At 39.6% G+C, this 25554-nt stretch overlaps 1 long non-coding RNA gene and 1 other non-coding gene across 2 annotated transcripts; both read left to right on the plus strand.

Moving 5' to 3' along the window:
• Positions 1–14826: 14826 nt before the first annotated feature.
• TRNAL-CAG (transfer RNA leucine (anticodon CAG)) lies at positions 14827–14907 on the plus strand. Its single transcript has one exon. It is a non-coding gene; the product is annotated as a tRNA-Leu (tRNA).
• Positions 14908–24666: 9759 nt separating this feature from the next.
• Positions 24667–25216, plus strand: LOC110779603 (uncharacterized). The gene is made up of 4 exons (XR_002531177.2): positions 24667–24786; positions 24873–24938; positions 25024–25072; positions 25153–25216. It is a non-coding gene; the product is annotated as an uncharacterized lncRNA (long non-coding RNA).
• The last annotated feature ends 338 nt before the right edge of the window (positions 25217–25554 follow it).

The raw sequence follows: 25554 nt of genomic DNA on the forward strand, positions 1-25554 counted from the left end.
GCAGCAGCCCACGAGGGTCGCCTTGCGTGCGCGCGCGCTGAGCCCAGGCCCAGCAAGTGCTCGCTGCCCACGAGGGGCGCGCGCCTGCTGGCCTTGCTCTCGCGTTTGGGCTTTGCTTGCTTTGGTCGCGCGCGGGCTTTGCTAGGCGTTGGGCCTAGCTTCGTGCTAGGCCTTGCGTCTAGCAAGCTCGTCGGATGTTTATTCGTACGACACGCTTCCGATTAAATTCCCGGTTCCGGAATTCATTTACGATACGAACAATATTTAATATTTCTGATTCCGGAATCAATTTCCGTTTCGAACAAATATTTAATATTTCCGTTTTCGGAATTTATTTTCCGATTCCGATAATATTTCCGATTCTGACAATATTTCCGTTTCCGGCAATATTTCCGATTCCGGCAATATTTCCATTTCCGATAATATTTTCCGATACGTACCATGTTTCCGTTTCCGGCAACATCTACGACTTGGATAATATTTATATTTCCGATACGATCCATATTTCCGTTTCCGGCAATATCATCGTCTCCGGAGTATTCATTTCTTGCCTGTGACGATCTCAGCTCCCACTGAAACCAAGATCCGTCGATTCCGAATATCCATAGATGGAGTATTTAATGCCATTAAATACTTGATCCGTTTACGTACTATTTGTGTGACCCTACGGGTTCAGTCAAGAGTAAGCTGTGGATTAATATCATTAATTCCACTTGAACTGAAGCGGCCTCTAGCTAGGCATTCAGCTCACTTGATCTCACTGAATTATTAACTTGTTAATTAATACTGAACCGCATTTATTAGACTTAACATTAAATGCATACTTGGTCCAAGGGCATTATTTCCTTCAACTCTTACCTTATGTTCAAGAGCAAGCATCGAGTGACAAAGGACTTAGGAAATGCACACTTGTCCCTAAGGACAAGTGGGAGACTGAAGGAAATAATGCCCTTGGTCCAAGTATGCATTCTATGTTAAGTCTAATAAGTGCGGTTCAGTATTAATTAACAAGTTAATAAATTCAGTGAGATCAAGTGAGCTGAATGCCTAGCTAGAGGTCACTTTAGTTCAAGTGGAATTAATGATATTAATCCACAGCTTACTCTTGACTGAACCCGTAGGGTCACACAAATAGTGCGTAAACGGATCAAGTATTTAATGGCATTAAATACTCCATCTATGGATATTCGGAATCGACGGATCTTGGTTTCAGTGGGAGCTGAGATCGTCACAAGCAAGAAATGAATACTGCGGAAACGATGATATTGCCGGAAACGGAAATATGGATCGTATCGGAAATATAAATATTATCCAAGTCGTAGATGTTGCCGGAAACGGAAACATGGTACGTATCGGAAAATATTATCGGAAACGGAAATATTGCCGGAATCGAAAATATTGCCGGAAACGGAAATATTGTCAGAATCAGAAATATTATCGGAATCGGAAAATAGTTCCGGAAACGGAAATATTAAATATTTGTTCGAAACGGAAATTAATTCCGGAATCGGAAATATTAAATATTGTTCGTATCGGAAATGAATTCCGGAACCGGGAATTTAATCGGAAGCGTATCGTACGAATAAACATCGGACGAGGCCTGCCGGACGAAGGCCCAACACGAAGCCAGGCCATCGCCCAGCAAGCCAAGCGCCACACAAACAGCCAAGGCCACGCCAGGCCCAGCGCAAGGCCAGGCCCAGCAGGCCGTGGCAGCGCGCGCAGCGTGCGCAGCAATGGGCTGCGAATTGTGCTGCTGCTCGCGTGGGCTTGCGGCTCGCGTGGCCGAGCAGCCGTGTGGGCTGTGCGCGGGCATGGCCTGCTCGCTCGTAGGTCATGCTCGTGTAGAGTTTGTGTTCACATACGAAACCTAAATTGTATAGGATTTGTTTGATGATTAAATTCCTAATCCTAAAAGGATAAATATTAATTAATTAGAGTCCTACTAGGATTCTAGTTTAACTAATTAGTATCCTAATAGGATTCCAGTTCCTTTTCCATACCTCTATAAATAAGGGCCTAGGGTCATTATTTGAAGGAACGATTGAAGTATTCAAAGGGTAAGTTTTTGAAATTAAATTAGCCATACACTTGCAAACACTAGCCGAAAATCCTAGCAACCTTAAGGGCGATTCTAGTTGGTCTAACTTGAGGCGGATCCGGACGTACTGTGGACTATCTAAGGAGGGACGACATTTGGAGTCCTAAAGACTTGTTCTTGTTCGGTTCGGGCGCAGCTAGGGAAGGCACGCTACAACATGTATGCATCAATGCTATGCTAAATGATTATGTGAATATAATATGCTTTCCTGGCTTTATGGTTTTTCCGCATGATTTATGAATTGTCATATGTATCATAACCTAACACTGACAATATTTCCATTTCCGATAATATTTTCCGATACGTACCATGTTTACGTTTCCGGCAACATCTACGACTTAGATAATATTTATATTTCCGATACGATCCATATTTCCGTTTCCGACAATATCATCGTTTCGGGAGTATTCATAATTTGCCTTTTGATGATTTTAGCTCCCACTGGAACCGAGATGCGTCGATTCCGAATATCCATAAATGGAGTATTTAATTCACCAAAATAATTGATCAGTTCACATACTATTTGTGTGACCCTACGAGTTCAGTCAAGAGTAAGCTGTGGATTAATATTATTAATTCCACTTGAACTAAAGCGGCCTCTAGTTACGCATACAGTTCACTTGATCTCACTGAATTATTAACCTGCATAATTAATTAATACTGAACCGCATTTATTAGACTTATCATTTAATGCATAGTTGGACCAAGGACATTATTTCCTTCAGTGGCCTAAACTAAAAGGTGACACATGGCCTTCGTATGATAAAATGGACACCTAAGAAATGTCTTATTGAGAAAATAGACTGTTGGCCCAAAAGGCAGGCCCAACTCAGAAAGGCACCCTCAGCCCTTGAAAACATCCTCTAAAGGACACATGTCCTAATCTCAGAGGTCATCTAATCATGCAGCTAGGGTTTAGGGATCAATTCCCAAGAAACCCTAGCCCTATAAATATCTTAGATCCTAAGGTAATGGGGCATTCAATTCATTTCCACCTACCTTAAACTATCTTTGCTCTGCCTTCTCTCTACAAATTACTTCTCTCTCCAGCCAATACTTACTTAGCAATCGGAGGGAATATTCCTACGGGAATATTCTTGTTTTGCAGGTCCAACACATATTTGATACCTCCGCGGAACGCATGACACGTCATCACCACAAAAGATCCCACAACAATTATATTTATGTTATTCAAATTTCCATTTTAAAGATATTGTTGGTGTAAACTGTCCTCAGTCCACACCACACTTCACTGCATCAAAGGAAGCAAGGAACCGCAGCTGCACCAAGACTTCTAGAAGCAAATGACATCAGCCCGATGACATCAGCTCTAACAACTCTTCCTAGAATTTAGGGAATTAGTTAGAGGTCTGTTTGTTAGCTAACATGTAATAAAGCCTACTGATCTTTGTAAGAGATCATTGTAGCTGCTGAGCTGTACGTATATTTATTTGTATTTATATTTCATTCATTTATACATTTGCATTCATCTGATTGGTTGAGATGTTAGGTTATGATACATATGACAATTCATAAATCATGCGGAAAAACCATAAACCCAGGAAAACATATTATTTACACATAATCATTTAGCATAGATTAGATGCATACTCTTTGTTGCGTGCCTTCCCTAGCTGCGCCCGAACCGAACAAGAACAAGTCTTCAGGACTCCAAGTGTCGTCCCTCCGTAGATAGTCCACAGCACGTCCGGATCCGCCTTAAGATTGACCAACTAGAATCGCCCTTAAGGTACTATTATTTTCGGCACTTTATAGGCAAATGTGTGACTGAATTTTTCTCTCAAAAACTCACTTTGAATACTTTGAAACTTGTGTTATAAATTGTGAGCCCTAGCCTCATATTTATAGCGGTATGGAAAGGGAATCGAAATCCTATTCAGATACAAATTAATTAAACCTAGAATCCTACAAGAACTCTAATTTAATTAATTTGTCAAATAGAATTAGGAATTTAATCATTAACCGAACTCTGCATGTTTTAGGAAACGTGCACGAACACAAACACTTGCACACACACGCACGGCAGCCACGATGGGCCCCATGCGTGCGCGCGAGCAGCAGCCCACTCAGCGCCCGCGCGCGCTGCGCGCTGCGCGTGCTGTGCGCGCTGTGCGCGCTGCGCGCTGCGCGCAGCCTGCTGGGCCTGGCGTTGCTGTTTGTGCGGCGCGCTTGGCTTGCTGGGCGATGGCCTGGCTTCGTGCTGGGCCTCGTCCGGCAGGCCTCGTCCGATGCTTATTCGTACGATGCGCTTCCGATTAAATTTTCCGATTCCGGAATTCATTTCCGATACGAACAATATTTAATATTTCCGATTCCGGAATTAATTTCCGTTTCGAACAAATATTTAATATTTCCGTTTCCGGAATTATTTTCCGATTCCGGTAATATTTCCGATTCTGACAATATTTCCGTTTCCGGCAATATTTCCGATTCTGGCAATATTTCCATTTCCGATAATATTTTCCGACACGTACCATATTTCCGTTTCCGGCAACATCTACGACTTGGATAATATTTATATTTCCGATACGATCCATATTTCCGTTTCCGGCAATATCATCGTTTCCGGAGTATTCATTCCTTGCCTGTGACGATCTCAGCTCCCACTGAAACCAAGATCCGTCGGTTCCGAATATTCATAGATGGAGTATTTAATGCTATTAAATACTTGATCCGTTTACGTACTATTTGTGTGACCCTACGGGTTCAGTCAAGAGTAAGCTGTGGATTAATATCATTAATTCCACTTGAACTGAAGCGGCCTCTAGCTAGGCATTCAGCTCACTTGATCTCACTGAATTATTAACTTGTTAATTAATACTGAACCGCATTTATTAGACTTAACATAGAATGCATACTTGGACCAAGGGCATTATTTCCTTCAGTCTCCCACTTGTCCTTAGGGACAAGTGTGCATTTCCTAATTCCTTTGTCGCTCGATGCTTGCTCTTGAACATAAGGTAAGAGTTGTCATCCTTATTATGTCCAGAGGTGTTCCTCGGTTTCAGAGTTCAACTGATCAAATAAACAGATAATCATAGCCTATGATTCATCCGAGCACGGCCATGCATTTCACAGTTTCTAGCTCTCCGAGTGGCCTTGTACAACTTTTAAGCATCTCATCCCGATTTATGGGAGGACAATCCCAATCTTGCGATCTTGAGATTAGACTTCGTTTGATAGGTGATTACCTGAGCGTTGCCTTTATAGCCTCCTTTTACGGTGCGACGGTTGGTCAACGTCAAAGCAACCAGTTCTCAAACAAGTAATCTCAAATCACTCAGGTATTGAGGATTTAGTGTCTAATAATTTAATGAAATTTACTTATGACAGACTTTCATCTCTTACAGTAAAGTTTCATAGGTCTCGTCCGATACTAGTCTTCCCAAAGTAAGTATCTATGCAAATGATTATGGCATTGCCATGTCCACATAGTTCAAGAAACAGAACTACTAGTCATCTTGCATTCTAATCGTCTAACGTTTTCTATGCGTCCAATTTTATAGAAAACTCCGATTAGGGACCATTTTCAACCTTTGACATTCAAGTTCACTTGATAGACATTTCTTAGTCACAGGATTGGTCCTGACAGTCTATCTTGAATATATCGTCAAATTGAAGGGACTCATCATTTAATAAACCACAAATTAAATGGAAAAATGAATTCTTTTCATTTATTGTGAATGATTAACCAATAATGTTTTACAAAGATTTAAACTCTAAAACTTTAAAACATTAAACAAAGACATCAAAGCCATTCTCCAATATGCTTGATTCCCATAGCTGCAGTGTGCGAGTTGTGCTTCGCCTGCGGCAGAGGTTTAGTTAATGGATCTGATATGTTGTAATCAGTTCCAATTTTGCTTATCTCGACTTCTTTTCTTTCAACGAACTCTCGTAGAAGGTGAAATCTACGAAGTACATGCTTGACTCTCTGGTGGTGTCTAGGCTCTTTTGCCTGTGCAATAGCTCCGTTATTATCACAATACAGGGCTATTGGTCCTTTAATGGAGGGGACTACACCAAGTTCTCCTATGAACTTCCTTAGCCATATAGCTTCCTTTGCTGCTTCATGTGCAGCAATGTACTCCGCTTCAGTTGTAGAATCCGCAATGGTGCTTTGCTTAGCACTTTTCCAGCTTACTGCTCCTCCGTTGAGGCAGAAGACAAACCCAGACTGTGATCTGAAATCATCTTTGTCGGTTTGGAAACTTGCGTCCGTATAGCCTTTAACAATTAATTCATCATCTCCACCATAGACCAGGAAGTCATCTTTGTGCCTTTTCAGGTACTTCAGAATGTTCTTGGCAGCAGTCCAATGCGCCTCTCCTGGGTCTGACTGGTATCTGCTCGTAGCACTGAGTGCGTACGCAACATCCGGGCGTGTACATATCATAGCATACATTATTGAACCAATCAATGATGCATATGGAATCCCATTCATTCGTCTACGCTCATCAAGTGTTTTTGGGCACTGAGTCTTGCTTAGAGTCATTCCATGAGACATGGGTAGGTAGCCTCGCTTGGAGTCCGCCATCTTGAACCTATCAAGCACCTTATTGATATAAGTGCTTTGACTAAGTCCAATCATCTTTTTAGATCTATCTTTGTAAATCTTGATGCCCAATATGTACTGTGCTTCTCCTAGATCCTTCATCGAAAAACATTTCCCAAGCCAAATCTTGACAGAGTTCAACATAGGAATGTCATTTCCGATAAGAAATATGTCGTCGACATATAATACTAGGAAAGCAATTTTGCTCCCACTGACATTCTTGTATACACAAGATTCGTCCGCGTTCTTGATGAAACCAAAGTCACTGACTGCTTCATCAAAACGTATATTCCAGCTCCTGGATGCCTGCTTCAATCCGTAGATTGACTTCTTTAGCTTGCATACCTTTTTAGCATTCTTTGGATCCTCAAAACCTTCAGGCTGTTAAAGCAAATCGACCAAGAACTGGTGAAAAGGTTTCATCGTAATCCACACCGTGGACTTGCCTGTAACCTTTTGCAACCAATCTAGCTTTGAAAACTTGGTTTAAGAAAGCAGTTTTGACATCCATCTGCCATATTTCGTAATCGTAATATGCAGCGATTGCTAACATTATTCGAATAGACTTTAGCATTGCAACTGGTGAAAAGGTTTCATCGTAATCCACACCGTGGACTTGCCTGTAACCTTTTGCAACCAATCTAGCTTTGAAAACTTCAAGTTTCCCATCCTTGTCCTTTTTCAGTTTGAAAACCCATTTGCTTCCAATGGCTTGGTAGCCATCTGGCAAATCGACCAAATCCCATACTTGGTTTTCAGACATGGAGTCTAATTCAGATTGCATGGCTTCTTGCCATTGCTTGGAGCTAGGGCTCGTCATAGCTTGCTTGTAAGTCGCAGTTTCATCACTTTCAAGTAATAGAACGTCATAGCTCTCGTTCGTCAAAATACCTAAGTACCTTTCCGGTTGAGATCTATATCTTTGCGATCTACGCGGGGTAACATTTCTAGATTGACCATGATTCTCACCAGATTCTTCTAAAGATCTCTGAGTTTCATCTCTGAGTTTCATCCTGAATGTCATCTTGAGCATTCTCTAGAGTTTGTTGTTCGACTCGAATTTCTTCGAGGTCTATTTTTCTCCCACTTGTCATTTTGGAAATGTGATCCTTCTCCAAAAAGACACCATCTCGAGCAACAAACACTTTGTTCTCAGATGTATTGTAGAAGTAATACCCCTTTGTTTCCTTTGGATAGCCCACAAGGATACACTTGTCAGATTTTGGATGAAGTTTGTCTGAAATTAATCGTTTGACGTATACTTCACATCCCCAAATCTTAAGAAAAGACACATTTGGAGGCTTTCCAAACCATAATTCGTATGGAGTCTTTTCGACAGCTTTAGACGGAGCTCTATTTATAGTGAGTGCAGCTGTATTTAGTGCATGTCCCCAAAATTCTAATGGAAGTTCGGCCTGACCCATCATTGACCTGACCATGTCTAGCCAGGTTCTGTTCCTCCATTCTGACACACCGTTCCATTGTGGTGTTCCAGGAGGAGTCAATTCTGATAGAATTCCACATTCTTTCAGATGGTCATCAAATTCATAGCTCAGATATTCACCGCCTCTATCAGACCGCAGTGCCTTAATCTTCTTGCCTAATTGATTCTCTACTTCACTCTGAAATTCCTTGAATTTGTCAAAGGATTCAGACTTATGCTTCATTAGGTAGACATAACCATACCTACTGAAGTCATCAGTGAAAGTGATATAGTAGCTGAAACCACCTCTAGCATTTGTACTCATTGGTCCACATACATCTGTATAGATTAAACCCAATAGTTCATTTGCTCTTTCTCCAACTTTAGAGAAAGGTTGCTTCGTCATTTTGCCAAGTAAACATGATTCGCATTTACCATAATCCTCTAAGTCAAATGGTTCTAGAATTCCTTCCCTTTGAAGTCTTTCTACGCGTTTCAAGTTTATATGGCCTAATCGACAATGCCACAGATAGGTGAGATCTGAATCATCCTTTTTGGCCTTTTTGGTATTTATGTTATATACTTGTTTGTCGTGATCTAATAAATAAAGTCCATTGACTAATCTAGCAGATCCATAAAACATCTCTTTAAAATAAAACGAACAACTATTGTCTTTTATTATAAAGGAAAATCCCTTAGCATCTAAGCAAGAAACTGAAATGATGTTTTTAGTAAGACTTGGAACATGGAAACATTCTTCCAGTTCCAAAACTAGCCCGGAGGGCAACGACAAATAGTAAGTTCCTACAGCTAATGCAGCAATCCGTGCTCCATTTCCCACTCGTAGGTCGACTTCACCCTTGCTTAACTTTCTACTTCTTCTTAGTCCCTGTGGATTGGAACATAAGTGTGAGCCACAACCTGTATCTAATACCCAAGAAGTTGAATTAGCAAGTATACAGTCTATAACGAAAATACCTGAAGATGGAACGACTGTTCCGTTCTTCTGATCTTCCTTTAGCTTCAAGCAATCTCTCTTCCAATGCCCCTTCTTCTTGCAGTAGAAGCATTCGGATTCAGAAGTGGGTTGACTGACCTTTCTCTTTGCAGATTTGGCGCCAGTTTGCTTAGTTGGGCTGGCTTTGTTGCCACCTTTCTTAGCATTCCTCTTCTTTCCAGATTTCTTGAACTTGCCCCCACGCACCATAAGCACATCCTGCTTATCACTTTTGAGCGTCTTTTCAGCGGTCTTCAGCATACCGTGAAGCTCAGTGAGCGTTTTGTCCAGACTATTCATACTGTAGTTCAGTTTGAACTGATCATACCCGCTATGAAGAGAATGGAGGATGGTGTCTATAGCCATTTCCTGAGAAAATTGCTGATCCAGCCGACTCATATTCTCAATGAGTCCAATCATTTTGAGAACATGTGGACTTACGGGCTCGCCTTTCTTAAGCTTGGTCTCAAGAATTTGCCTATGAGTCTCGAATCTTTCGACTCGAGCCAGATCTTGGAACATGTTCTTCAACTCACTGATGATTGTGAAAGCATCTGAGTTGATGAACGTTTTCTGCAGATCCGCACTCATGGTGGCGAGCATTAGACATTTCACATCCTTGTTGGCATCAATCCAACGATTGAGGGCTGCCTGAGTGACCCCGTCGCCTGCAGCTTCGGGCATCGCCTCATCTAGGACATACTCCTTTTCTTCCTGCATAAGAACTATTTGCAAGTTCCTTTGCCAGTCAAGGAAGTTTTTCCCGTTCAACTTCTCCTTTTCGAGAATTGATCGAATGTTGAATGAATTGTTGTTTGCCATATTAAAAACTACAATTGAAAAGAATAAACAAATAAATAACCATTCACAGTTTCTCTTAATAAACTTAAATTCTAGCATACATGCATAATTCAATGTTTATTAAGCATTTTATTCAATTTATGTGTTCCGGCAGGTGTGAATAAAATGATTCCAAGATCCTAAAATCATTGAAGAACTAAGCACAGTTTGTCGACTTAATCCTAGAACATCTTAGGTAAGCAAAAGCCTTTTGCTAATAGTCTAGAAACTATTCTTGGTTGATAGGTACGTCTAAGAACTTATTAGGTAAACCTATCGAATTTGCCACGACATAAAAGGACTCCTTACTTATATCGTTGAGTTTCACCAAAACTAACATGTACTCACAATTATTTGTGTACCTTGCCCCTTTAGGACCAATAAGTAACACCTCGCTGAGCGAAAACTATTACTAGATTGATGTAAAGGATATCCAAGCAAGTGTATATTTTGGCATGGCACCTTTTAACTCAATTTTTTAAGTTTGGAACTTAAGGCTCTTACTATGTTGGTTAGATTTTAAGTGAACTAAAATCCTTAATCATGCAACATAATCAAGCTTTTGATCTCATGCATTTTAAGACATATTTAAAACAATAAATAACTTAAAACATGCATAAGATATTTGTGATCTAGTATGGCCCGACTTCATCTTGAAGCTTTGACTTCAAAGTCCGTCTTGAAAATCTCCGTGGGAGGCACCATTTTCTTCAAATAGGTTAAGCTATAACTAATTACAACTATTTGATGGTTCGCAGACCATATTTGAATTGAAAAATAACTTTGGTACTTTAGACCAATTACATTCAAATTAATGGTACGCAGACCATATTTTCTATCCTATTTGGGCCATACTAGTCACTTCATAACCTGCAAAACAGTACATATACAATATATACCATTCACCCATTCATTATCATGAATGGCCCACATAGCTGGTTAGTAAAACACATTATGCATCACGTAAACATTTGCAGCAATTAATCAAGGGCACCAATAATCTACCAATTATTCAGTCCTTATTAATTCTAATCAAGTTGTTTTAACCTTAAGGATTTGTAGACCTAATCAAGAGTTTATGACTAAAAAGCGCTCCCACTTAAACCAATAAATTCATATGCTTTACCAATTTTAAACATAAAAATGTATTTCTAGTCTAACCGGAAACATACAAATTTAATTAAAATTTAAAGCTCATATAAATTTATAATTGAATCCAAAAAGTTTAATTTAATTTCAGTCGCATTTAAATTAATTCATGATTTTAATTTTAGTAAAATAATTAGAATAAATAACATTTATTATAATTATAATATTCAAAATTAAAATCCAAGAAAATAATTTAAATTATTAATTTTAAAATTAATTAAAATTACGTGAACTGAAATTTTCAAATTAAACATTCAAAACGATCTAATCGTAACGCAAACACCCTACGCGTTGCACGCCCATGGGCCGCACGCACACAGCCATTGCTGGCCATGCGCGCGCAGCCCATGCGCTCGTCGCATAGCTGCTGCATCCCTATCGCAAGCCTCCGCACGCATTGGTGCTCGCTGCGCGCGCCAGCGCTCATCGCACGCGAGCTATCGCTCGCAGTGCGCGCGCGACATCGCTCGCTGGGCGCGCGAGCCATCGCTCGCTGGGCGCGCGACATCGCTCGCTGGGCGGGCGACATCGCTCGCTGGGCGGGCGACATCGCTCGCTGGGCGGGCGACATCGCTCGCTGGGCGGGCGACATCGCTCGCTGAGCGCGCGAGCAATGCTAGGCGCAGCGCTCGTGGCACGCGAGCTTGCGCTCGCTGCGCGCGAGGCTGCGCGCTCTTGTGCGAGGCAGCGCGCGTTGTGGCGCAGCTCGCTTGCTGCCCACACGCGACTGCCTTGGCTCGCCCTACGCCCATGCCCATTCGTCCATTGGTCGTGGCACACGACACAAGGCAGGGCTGCTGCCTTGTGCTCGTGCACTACGCCCTTGCTCATTGCATTCGTGCCGCACGGGCGACGAGCTCCCTTGCTCGTCGTCGCATGCCCGCATTATACAACACCCCTTAAGGGTAACACGAAGCGTCCATTGCTTCGTGCGTGCAAGTTATATGAACGAATCGCATAAAAATTTAAAATTTATATTTAAAATTAATGACAAATTAATAAATAATATTAATTTCATAATTTTAGGGCGAAAAATCGAAAATTTATTATCCAAATGATTTCCGATTGTTATGGATTCAAGTCTAGGTCATAAAAATTTAAAATTTATCGTAAATTTACAATTTTTATGGTGGTTTTTAATCATAGGTTTCTAATTAAATTACAATTAATTATGAAAATCAAATTAATTCTAAATTATTCTAATTTTCAACAAATTAATCATAATTACAAATTAGATTGCATAATTAACAAGATTAGGCATTCAAACTTGTTAAACATATGCAGTAGGTCAATCAAAAATTCAAGATTTATCAACAAGAATCGCAAATATTTAATTTAACATCTTAAATTTACGAAATTTTGCATTCGAAAAACTAAAACCTTCGAAAAGTCATAGTTAGGCTTCGAATTTGAGAATTCTGGGTTCGGCAGAAAAATATTATTTTTGTCAAAATTTTAGAATGCCTTTTACATGCGGAATTGACACAAAAATCACTCAATTCGGATGAGTAACGAAGAAACTGCCGAAAAACTGCGTACGTATAATTAAATAAACGCAATTTGCAATTAATTAACAATTACGAAAATTAATCACCCCTTTTAATTCTTGCAAATTTGTAATATTTAACCATGTTCATGCAATTTAGATTATGAAAATAATAAGGGGCTCGTGATACCACTGTTAGGTTATGATACATATGACAATTCATAAATCATGCGGAAAACCATAAACCCAGGAAAACATATTATTTACACATAATCATTTAGCATAGATTAGATGCATACTCTTTGTTGCGTGCCTTCCCTAGCTGCGCCCGAACCGAACAAGAACAAGTCTTCAGGACTCCAAGTGTCGTCCCTCCGTAGATAGTCCACAGCACGTCCGGATCCGCCTTAAGATTGACCAACTAGAATCGCCCTTAAGGTACTATTATTTTCGGCACTTTATAGGCAAATGTGTGACTGAATTTTTCTCTCAAAAACTCACTTTGAATACTTTGAAACTTGTGTTATAAATTGTGAGCCCTAGCCTCATATTTATAGCGGTATGGAAAGGGAATCGAAATCCTATTCAGATACAAATTAATTAAACCTAGAATCCTACAAGAACTCTAATTTAATTAATTTGTCAAATAGAATTAGGAATTTAATCATTAACCGAACTCTGCATGTTTTAGGAAACGTGCACGAACACAAACACTTGCACACACACGCACGGCAGCCACGATGGGCCCCATGCGTGCGCGCGAGCAGCAGCCCACTCAGCGCCCGCGCGCGCTGCGCGTGCTGTGCGCGCTGCGCGCTGCGCGCAGCCTGCTGGGCCTGGCCTTGCGCTGGGCCTGGCGTTGCTGTTTGTGCGGCGCGCTTGGCTTGCTGGGCGATGGCCTGGCTTCGTGCTGGGCCTCGTCCGGCAGGCCTCGTCCGATGCTTATTCGTACGATGCGCTTCCGATTAAATTTTCCGATTCCGGAATTCATTTCCGATACGAACAATATTTAATATTTCCGATTCCGGAATTAATTTCCGTTTCGAACAAATATTTAATATTTCCGTTTCCGGAATTATTTTCCGATTCCGGTAATATTTCCGATTCTGACAATATTTCCGTTTCCGGCAATATTTCCGATTCTGGCAATATTTCCATTTCCGATAATATTTTCCGACACGTACCATGTTTCCGTTTCCGGCAACATCTACGACTTGGATAATATTTATATTTCCGATACGATCCATATTTCCGTTTCCGGCAATATCATCGTTTCCGGAGTATTCATTCCTTGCCTGTGACGATCTCAACTCCCACTGAAACCAAGATCCGTCGGTTCCGAATATTCATAGATGGAGTATTTAATGCTATTAAATACTTGATCCGTTTACGTACTATTTGTGTGACCCTACGGGTTCAGTCAAGAGTAAGCTGTGGATTAATATCATTAATTCCACTTGAACTGAAGCGGCCTCTAGCTAGGCATTCAGCTCACTTGATCTCACTGAATTATTAACTTGTTAATTAATACTGAACCGCATTTATTAGACTTAACATAGAATGCATACTTGGACCAAGGGCATTATTTCCTTCATGAGACACCTCACCAATCAGACTGTATTCACAGTTCTAATACTTGCTGTAATGAGTTCAATTCAATAAGAAATCATTCTCTCTCTTTTCTCTTTAGCACAATTCTCTCTTATTCTGCTGATATTCAGCAATGAGTTCATTCTAAACCATGAACTCTAACAGATATACAACACGTTTTTCCCCCTTATTTATTTGTATTTATATTTCATTCATTTAATACAAAATTTGCTATTTCCTTTTGTGTAATGATTATTTTTCCTTTTATTGCTAATTTGAATTCTCCATTTTTGTCTTGCTTGATTAATGCTTGATCGAAGCATTAAAGTTGTGAATTGATTAGTTGTCTTTTGAGTGGGTATGACGTGGCCATTGACGTGGCATAGGTGAGAAGGAAGTGTTGGGGATTTCCTCAACTCTCATTAACCATCACTCTGCTTTAATTATATAGATTGGACAAATAGATTTTTTTCAAATAAAATAAGTTAAATAGAACAAAACCTTAATTTGGAAGCTTGAGTGTCCTTATCATTAAAAAAAAATGGTGCAGGACCATCCATGATCCAACAAGAAAAGTCCACAGAGTTATGGTTGAAGGTGTGTTTGGGCCGAAGTTATAGTATTTATAATAACAATTTGGATAAAAGTACAATTGAATATCAAAGTCAAGATGGCCGAGTTGGTCTAAGGCGCCAGTTTCAGGTACTGGTCCGAAAGGGCATGGGTTCGAATCCCATTCTTGACATATTTTGTTCATGTTTTGGGACGTGGGTAAGTGGGTTTTAAGTTTTAACATCTATGTGTGCCAAAGCTGCAATGCATATTAGGGTTCTGTGCAGGATCTGAATATATGAATTTGATGCTTGGTCATAATATTTGAGGGGGTTAAGATGATTTATTTGTTTGTTCCACTATCTACTTGTTTCTGAGGGTTGTAGACTGATTATATTATTGTTTGATTCCATAACCATCCAACCGAACACACACACAAGCTCACGAATAAACGACTGTCTGGCTTTGAATTGAAAGCTTATATAACTAAGATCCACCTTCTTTTATATATTTAGACTGAATGAGATGTTGATTATAAAATTCGAGCGAGTATATTTCCCCAAAAGTCAATATGGGGATGCTTCTTTGACTGTAAGTTCCGGAATTTTTTCCAGATGCACAAGCCCTTGATGATCGATTAAAGGTGTTCATATATCTTTTGTCCGTTGAACACAATTACATTGTATTTTTTTTCCATAGATGTGGATTTAGTGCTTTTACATTGTACTAGGAATTGGACCAGCGTGCGGATGCCCGTAAAAAAATGATAAATTTTTATTTGTGGAGAAGGGAGTGCCAACTATGTAATAATACATAACGTCGCAGTTACCTTTTGAACACGAGAGTGTACTAAAAACAACTAAATAAAATTGTATTTGCGATGTCTGTACTTTTTATTACTACGTAACTAGTTTTTGAGCCCGTTCATAGAACGGACAGTTATATAGTGGTTGTTTATCGTCTTTTAAAGTTATAATTTTATTGACGACTTCGAATTTCGGTGCAAATATATCATTTAAATATTGGTGGAATTTGAAAGTCGGAAGAATATATAGAATAATTGGTGAATTAATTTCGAGTATTAAAAGGGGGGAGATGGAGTGGAAGATATTAAATGAATATATTGGACTATTGGTGAACTTGATGTATAATGAGAAACATTATCTGATCTGAACTTATTTTTTCCGATCTGATCTGGACTTATTTTTTCTGATCTGGTCTGGTCTGATCTGAATTGATCTTGTAATCCTCCTACTTTGCTTTAAAAGGATTCAATGTACTACTTATATCACCAAGGTGCACCTTTCTTTTAGGAAGCCCATGTGCTAAGAAACTTCACAGTTAGCGTGCTTGGCTGGGAGTAGTCTCAGGATGGGTGACCTCCTGGAACTTTTTTCGGGGTGCGCATGAGTGAGAACAAAATGCACCGGAAGAACTAGTAGTGGTATGTGGGGCGAATTGTTGGTCCAAGATATGCTCATTACGTGACAATCAGCTCCGCCCTAATTAAGGGTTGGGGTGTTAGAGATCTAATATGATTTTTCATAATTAAGATTTAAATAACAAAAACTACAATTATTAACAATAAACGGTTTACATGAAATTGTTTTTTTATTAAAAATTATAATATTGTTATAATTACAAAGTATTTATTTGACTTTAGCCATTATTTAACTATTCCATACTCCATCCATCCCAAAATTATATTCCTGTTTTCTAAATCAGGCGTCCCAAAATTATAGTCCTGTTTTTTATTTTGGCTACTAAGGTCCCCACTTTCTCATGTACTATATTAATTAAAAATGTATTGAAAACCCCACCCATGTACTACATTGCACTTTCCTATTGTTAGGTTATGATACATATGAATAAACATAAATCATGCGGAAAAACCATAAAGCCAGGAAACATATTATTTACACATAATCATATAGCATAATTTAGGTGCATACACTTTGTAGCGTGCCCTCCCTAGCTGCGCCAGAACCGAACAAGAACAAGTCTTTAGGACTCCAAGTGTCGTCCCTCCGTAGATAGTCCACAGCACGTCCGGATCCGCCTTAAGATTGACCAACTAGAATCGCCCATAAGGTACTATAATTTTCGGCAATTATGGGCAAGAATTTGACTGAATTTTTGCTCTCAAAAATCACTTTGAATACTTCAAAACTCGTTATAAATTGTGAACCCAGGCCACATATTTATAGGGGTATGGAAAGAGAATTGGAATCCTACTAGGATACGAATTAATTAAATTAGAATCCTAGTAGAACTCTTATTTAATTAATTTATCTTTTAGGATTAGGAATTTAATCATTAAATGAATCCTATACGCTTTAGGTTTCGTATGTGAACACAAACACACACACACGCACGCACAGCAGCCCACGAGGGGCGCAATGTGCGCGCGCGCGCAGCCCACGAGCACTCGCAGCCCACTGCCACGAAGCCCACATGCTGCCGCAGCCTTGGCGCGCGCTGGGCCTGCCTTGCGGTGGGCCTGGCGCAGCCTTGGCTGGTGCGTTGTGGCGCGCGTTTCTCTTGCTGGACGTGGGCCTGGCTTGGTGCTGGGCCTTCGTCTAGCAAGCTCGTCCGATGCTTATTCGTACGACGCGCTTCCGATTAATTTCCCGATTCCGGATTTCATTTCCGATACGAACAATATTTAACATTTCCGATTCCGGAATTAATTTCCGTTTCGAACAAATATTTAATATTTCCGTTTCCGGAATTATTTTCCGATTCCGATAATATTTCCGATTCAGACAATATTTCCGTTTCCGGCAATATTTCCGATTCCGGCAATATTTCCATTTTCATTAAAATTTTCCGATACGTACCACGTTTCCGTTTCCGGCAACATCTACGACTTGGATAATATTTATATTTCCGATACGATCCATATTTCCGTTTCCGGCAATATCATCGTTTCCGGAGTATTCATTTCTTGCTTGTGACAATCTCAGCTCCCACTGAAACCAAGATCCGTCGATTCCGAATATCCATAGATGGAGTATTTAATGCCATTAAATACTTGATCCGTTTACGTACTATTTGTGTGACCGTACGGGTTCAGTCAAGAGTAAGCTGTGGATTAATATAATTAATTCCACTTGAACTGAAGCGGCCTCTAGCTAGGCATTCAGCTCACTTGATCTCACTGAATTATTAACTTGTTAATTAATACTGAACCGAATTTATTAGACTTAATATTATATGCATACTTGGACCAAGGACACTATTTCCTTCAGTCTCCCACTTGTCCTTAAGGACAAGTGTGCATTTCCTAATTCATTTGTCGCTCGATGCTTGCTCTTGAACATAAGGTAAGAGTTGTCATCCTTATTATGTCCAGAGGTGTTTCTCGGTTTCAGAGTTCAACTGATAAAATAAACAGATAATCATAGCCTATGATTCATCCGAGCACGGCCATGCATTTTACAGTTTCTAGCTCTCCGAGTGGCCTTGTACAACTTTTAAGCATCTCATCCCGATTTATGGGAGGACAATCCCAATCTTGCGATTTTGAGATTAGACTTCGTTTGATAGGTGATTACCTGAGCGTTGCCTTTATAGCCTCCTTTTAAGGTGCGACGGTTGGTCAACGTCAAAGTAACCAGTTCTCAAACAAGTAATCTCAAATGACTCAGGTATTGAGGATTTAGTGTCTAATAATTTTAATGAAATTTACTTATGACAGATTTTCATCTCTTACAGTAAAGTTTCATAGGTCTGTCCGATACTAGTCTTCCCAAAGTAAGTATCTATGCAAATGGTTATGACATTGCCATGTCCACATAGTTCAAGAAACAGAACTACTAGTCATCTTGCATTCTAGTCGTCTAACGTTTTCTATGCGTCCAATTGTATAGAAAACTCTGACCAGGGACCATTTTCAACTTTTGACATTCAAGTTCACTTGATAGACATTTCTTAGTCACAGGACTGGTCCTGACAGTCTATCTTGAATATTTCGTCAAATTGAAGGGACTCATCATTTAATAAACCACAAATTAAATGGAAAAATGAATTCTTTTCATTTATTGTGAATGATTAACCAATAATGTTTTACAAATAATTAAACTCTAAAACTTTTAAAACATTAAACCAGGACATCAAAGCCATCCTCCAATATGCTTGATTCCCATAGCTGCAGTGTGCGAGTTGTGCTTCGCCTGCGGCAGAGGTTTAGTCAATGGATCTGATATGTTGTCATCAGTTCCAATCTTGCTTATCTCGACTTCTTTTCTTTCAACGAACTCTCGTAGAAGGTGAAATCTACGAAGTACATGCTTGACTCTTTGGTGGTGTCTAGGCTCCTTTGCCTGTGCAATAGCTCCGTTATTATCACAATACAGGGCTATTGGTCCTTTAATGGAGGGGACTACACCAAGTTCACCTATGAACTTCCTTAGCCATATAGCTTCCTTTGCTGCTTCATGTGCAGCAATGTACTCCGCTTCAGTTGTAGAATCCGCAATGGTGCTTTGCTTAGCACTTTTCCAGCTTACTGCACCTCCGTTGAGGCAGAAGACAAACCCAGACTGTGATCTGAAATCATCTTTGTCGGTTTGGAAACTTGCGTCCGTATAGCCTTTAACAATTAATTCATCATCTCCACCATAGACCAGGAAGTCATCTTTGTGCCTTTTCAGGTACTTCAGAATATTCTTGGCAACAGTCCAATGTGCCTCTCCTGGGTCTGACTGGTATCTGCTCGTAGCACTGAGTGCGTACTCAACATCCGGGCGTGTACATATCATAGCATACATTATTGAACCAATCAATGATGCATATGGAATCCCATTCATTCGTCTACGCTCATCAAGTGTTTTTGGGCACTGAGTCTTGCTTAGAGTCATTCCATGAGACATGGGTAGGTAGCCTCGCTTGGAGTCTGCCATCTTGAACCTATCAAGTACTTTATTGATATAAGTGCTTTGACTAAGTCCAATCATCCTTTTAGATCTATCTCTGTAAATCTTGATGCCCAATATGTACTGTGCTTCTCCTAGATCCTTCATCGAAAAACATTTCCCAAGCCAAATCTTGACAGAATTCTGAAGGAAATAATGCCCTTGGTCCAAGTATGCATATAATATTAAGTCTAATAAATGCGGTTCAGTATTAATTAACAAGTTAATAATTCAGTGAGATCAAGTGAGCTGAATGCCTAGCTAGAGGCCGCTTCAGTTCAAGTGGAATTAATAATATTAATCCACAGCTTACTCTTGACTAAACCCGTAGGGTCACACAAATAGTACGTAAACGTATCAAGTATTTAATGGCATTAAATACTCCATCTATGGATATTCGGAATCGACGGATCTCGGTTTCAGTGGGAGCTAAGATCGTCAAAGGCAAGCAAATGAATACTCCGGAAACGATGACGTTGCCGGAAATGGAAATATGGATCGTATCGGAAATATAAATATTATCCAAGTCGTAGATGTTGCCGGAAACGGAAACATGGTACGTATCGGAAAATATTAATGGAAATGGAAATATTGCCGGAATCAGAAATATTGCCGGAAACGGAAATATTAAATATTTGTTCGAAACGGAAATTAATTCCGGAATCGGAAATATTAAATATTGTTCGTATCGGAAATGAATTCCGGAACCGGGAATTTAATCGGAAGCGCATCGTACGAATTAGCATCGGACGAGGCTTGCTAGACGAAGGCCCAACACGAAGCCCGGCCCGCGCCCAGCAAGCCAAGCGCCCAAACACGGAGCTGCCACAGCCTCGCCAGGCCCAGCGCAAGGCCAGGCCCAGCAAGGCCATAGGCGCGCGCGGGTTTACGCTCGTGGGCTGCGAGGCAGCGCCTGCTCGTGTGGGCCGCAAGGCCTGCGCGGGTGCATGCGTTCCTCGTGGTCGTGCAACACTCGTGTTCGTAACGAATCCTAATCCTATTGGAATTCGTGCATTGATTAAATCCTAATCCTAATCCTAAGAGATTAAATTTATTATTTAGAGTTCTAATAGGATTCTAATTAATAAATCCATATCCTAGTAGGATTATAATTCCTTTCCATAAACTCTATAAATATAGGCCTAGGGTCATAATTTTAGGCACGATTTTTCAATAAGTATTCATACAATATAACAGTGGTATCAAGAGCCTCTTATTATTTTCATAATCTAAATTGCATGAACATGGTTAAATTTTACAAATTTGCAAAGAATTAAAGGGGTGATTAATTTTCGTAATTAATTGCAAATTGTGTTTATTTAATTATATGTACGCAGTTTTTCGGCAGTTTCTTCGTTACTCATCCAAATCGAGTGATTTTTGTGTCAATTCCGCATGTAAAAGGCATTCTAAAATTTTGACAAAATTAGTATTTTTCGGCCGAACCCAGAATTCCCAAATTCGAAGCCTAACTATGACTTTTCGGAGGTTTTAGTTTTTCGAACGCAAAAGTTTGTAAATTTAAGATGTTAAATTAAGTATTTGCGATTCTTGTTGATAAATCTTGAGTTTTTGATTGACCTACTGTATATGTTTAACAATTATGAATGCCTAGACTTGTTAATTATACAACCTAATTTGTAATTATGATTAATTTGTTGAAATTCGAATAATTTAGAATTGATTTGATTTTCATGATTAATTAATAATTTAATTAGGTACGAATGATTAAAATCCACCATAAAAATTGTTAATTTATGTTAAATTTTAATTTTATGACCTAGATTTGAATCCATGTTAATCGGAAATTAATTGATTAATAAATTTTCGATTTTTCGCCCTAAAATTATGAAATTAATATGATTTATTAATTTGTCATTAATTTTGGAAATAAAAGTTTTAATTTTTATGCAATTCGCTCATAAAACTTGCACGCACAAAGCAATGGACGCTACGTGTTACCCTTAAGGGGTGTTGTATAGTGCGGGCATGTGACGACGAGCAAGGGAGCTCGTCGCCCATGCGGTACGATGCAACGAGCAAGAGCTATGGTACACGAGCACAAGGCAGCACGCTTCCCTATGTCGAGTGTTGTGCGCATATGGGCGAGTGGGCAAGGGCGAAGGGCCAAGGCGCAAGCCATCGGGCATACGCGTGTGGGCAGCAAGCGTGCTGCGCCACAGCGCGCGCTGCCACGCCCAGCAAGCAAGCAGACGCGAGGCAAGCAGGCGCGACGAGCGAGCGGGCGCGCGCAGCGTGGCCTGCACGGCTGCATTGCGTGTGGCCTGCTTGCGTATTGCTACACGAACACTCGACAGGGCTTGGGCGCAAGCCCAAGTGATCGTCGTGTTACGATTGTCGCGTTTGAAATTTTAATTTGAGTTTTTCAGTTCAAGTAATTTTAATTAATTTTAAAATTAATAATTTAAATTGTTTTCTTGGATTTTAATTTTGAATATTATAATTATTATAAATTTTAATTTATTCTAATTATTTTACTAAAATTAAAACCTTGAATTAATTTAAATTCGACTGAATATAAATTAAATAAGTGGATTCAATTATAAATTTATATGAGCTTCAAATTTTAATTAAATTTGTATGTTTCCGGTTAGACTAGAAATACATTTTTATGTTTAAAATTAGTAAAGCATATGAATTTATTGGTTTAAGTGGGAGCAATTTTAGTCATAAACTCTTGATTAGGTCTACAGATCCTTTAAGGTTAAAACAACTTGATTAGAATTAATAAGGACTGAATAATTGGTAGATTATTGGTGCCCTTGATTAATTGCTGCAAATAATTATGTGATGCATAACATGTGTTTTACTAGCCAGCTATGTGGGCCATTCATGATAATGAATGGGTGAATGGTATATATTGTATATGTACTGTTTTGCAGGTTATGAAGTGACTAGTATGGCCCAAATAGGATAGAAAATAGGGTATGCGTACCATTAATTTGAATGTAATTGGTCTAATGCACCAAAGTTTGTTTTTCAATTCAAATATGGTCTGCGTACCATCAAATAGTTGTAATTAGTTTAATTATAGCTGATCTTATTTGAAGAAAATGGCGCCTCCCATGGTGAAATTCAAGACGGAGTTTCCAATCCATTTTCAAGACGGACTTTGAAGTTGAAGCTTCAAGATGAAGTCGGGCCATACTAGATCACATTAATTATCTTATGCATGCTTTAAGTTATTTATTGCTCTTAAATATGTCTTAATTATGCATGAGATTGTGGCTTGATTATGTTGCATGATTAAGGATTTTAGTTCACTTAAAATCTAACCAACATAGTAAGAGCCTTAAGTTCCAAACTTTACAAATTGAGTTAAAAGGTGCCATGCCAAAATAACACTTACTTGGATAACCTTTACATCAATCTAGTAATAGTTTTACGCTCAGCGAGGTGTTACTTATTGATCCTAAAGGGGTAAGGTACACAAATAATTGTGAGTACATGTTAGTTTTGGTGAAACTCAACGATATAAGTAAGGAGTCCTTTTATGTCGTGGCCAATTCGATAGGTTTACCTAATAAGATGTTAGACGTACACTAGTAGAAAAAACCCCTGTTGCAACCCCCTTGTTGCAGCGTACAAGTATTAATACGCTTCAACAACCAGTCGGTCAACGCGGGTCAAACTTTTTAAAGGGTTATCGCAGCGTACATTTTTATTGTTCGCTGCGAAATAGTTTATTGCAGTTTACAAAATTAAAGCCCGCATCAATATACAGACTCTGTTGCAGCATACATGCGATTGTACCCTGCAACAGGTCCTGATCCGTGTTTCAAAATACATTAGCTCATTTCTCAAAATTTGCTGCGGGCTCCGTGTTTCAAAATACTGCAATTCAAAATACTCCAAAATATCTCAAAATTTTAGAACTCATTTCCTTGCGCTCAACTCCAACTCTCCAAACATCTCCCAATTTTTTGCCGTCGCCGTCAAACTCCAACCCTTGTTCGGCCCTGCGTCGCCGTCGAAATCCGCCCTTGCTCGGCCCTGCGTCGCTGTCCTCTCCGGTGGGTGTCTGTTCTCGCCTCATCTCCCCCGTCGCTGTCCTCTCCGATGGGTGACTTTCCAATTGCTGAAAACTCGGTCAGCTTGGTCGGCTGGGGGTTCAGCGTCCCCCCGTCGCGTCCTGGTTCCGGTGCTTGCTCGGCCGTTACTCTCCTTGCCACAACCAGTAAGTAATTATCTTCCTAGCTGTAATTTTGTTTTTAGATTAGGGTTTTGTTCAATTTATATTTTTTTTTTGATTTTTTTTTTGGTTGTTGTTGAATTCGTTTTTAGCAATTCACATGATAACGTTTACACTTTCCAGCATAAAAAAATTACTCATCCCGTCAACCACAATGTTTGCCCAACATCTTGCTCATCTCGGCGAACACTGTGGGACAAATTATGGGTGTGAAAATAGTGATGAAAAGCAAAGGTGCATGCTTGATCTGTAAACTTGTAGTAGTTTCCCCAGTAGCTAGAAATCAACAACATCCAGAGTCTCTGATTGTAATCGAATGGTGTACCCTTTTGTCGTTGAGGTGGATGGCTCATCCTATTGTGGGTGCGTTGGGTGCTATTACAAGCTAGGATATATACTCATATGTTCACTATTTCTGCCTTTGTTTTCCAAGAGTAACTTGTCAGTTCTGTATGTAAATCTTTAGAGAAGTTCCACACGGTGATTGAAGAATGTGGATAGTTAAGATGATGTTCACCCACCCTGCTCTGCTACGAAAGCCTGAAAAATGAAAGATACATGCAGGCATGTCAGCTTAGGGCTAGACTGATATGTAACTGTTGAGGATAACTTGTACATGTTGAGCTTTCCGGTCACATTTACTGAAAACGTAAAACAGACAATCAATTAAACATGCCCTCTTACTTTTAGCAAAATAATCAAACAAATTGTTTGCTTGGGTATCAACTCATTCCAATTTCCTTGCGTCTCTTCCTCCTATAGAAGCCAACGAGCACGAGCACGAGTTGAGACACAAAGCCAACAGTGGCCTCAAGATTGTTGTTGAACTTTGTGGTGAGCTAAAACTGATTAATTGTGCATAATAATTTATAGTAGCAGTAATTGAACTATTTTGGTCGCTGATCTCAAAAGAGGTTAAGGCTAATCACCCAAAGATTATCAGGTGAATTTCCTGGTTATATGATTCAAACTGCAATCCTTTCTAGGTCATTAATTCTCAAGCATCGATCCCTTGTTTCTTAATTTCAGCTTGCTGGGGTTGTTGCGGTTGAAGTCACAGGAGGGCCAACCATCGACTTTGTTCCAGGAAGAATGGTTTGTGCTTCCTATACATTCATGATTGTTATATTCTTGTTCGTTATTGTATAACAATAGTACCTGATTATCGATGTTATACCAGGATTGCGCAGATTCTCCTGATGAAGGACGCCTTCCTGATGCAAATCAAGGTACGTACGTATTCTACCCTCTCATCAGTAATATGACAGTTTAGTAGTACATGTTACTAACAACATAAAATGGGTTGCAGGTGCCGGACATTTGAGAGAAATCTTTTACAGAATGGGGCTTTCTGACAAGGATATTGTCGCGCTCTCAGGAGGCCACACTCTGGTAAACTACATACCTTAGCTTGGACAAGATTACAACAATGCTAGGACTAACCTAAACTAGTCATACATGACTTGTGTGCTACCTTCGCCGAGTATAGTCGTCGTATACTCTAGAGCTGCTGAAATTTTGCCCCACTCATAGTGGAACAATTACATGAGATGAACTTTGAGGGATTTTAAAAGATATAAACTTCATATATAATGTGAGATTTAGATTTCAAGTAGACCTTAAATCGCCCTGTGATTATTTTTTTACGCAATTTTTGCCCCTCCTGTTTAATTTTTTGCTTTTATAGTTTGATTATCCCATATTTACATGA

This window comes from Spinacia oleracea, chromosome 5 (genome assembly GCF_020520425.1).
Source record: "Spinacia oleracea cultivar Varoflay chromosome 5, BTI_SOV_V1, whole genome shotgun sequence".
NCBI lineage: Eukaryota > Viridiplantae > Streptophyta > Magnoliopsida > Caryophyllales > Amaranthaceae > Spinacia > Spinacia oleracea.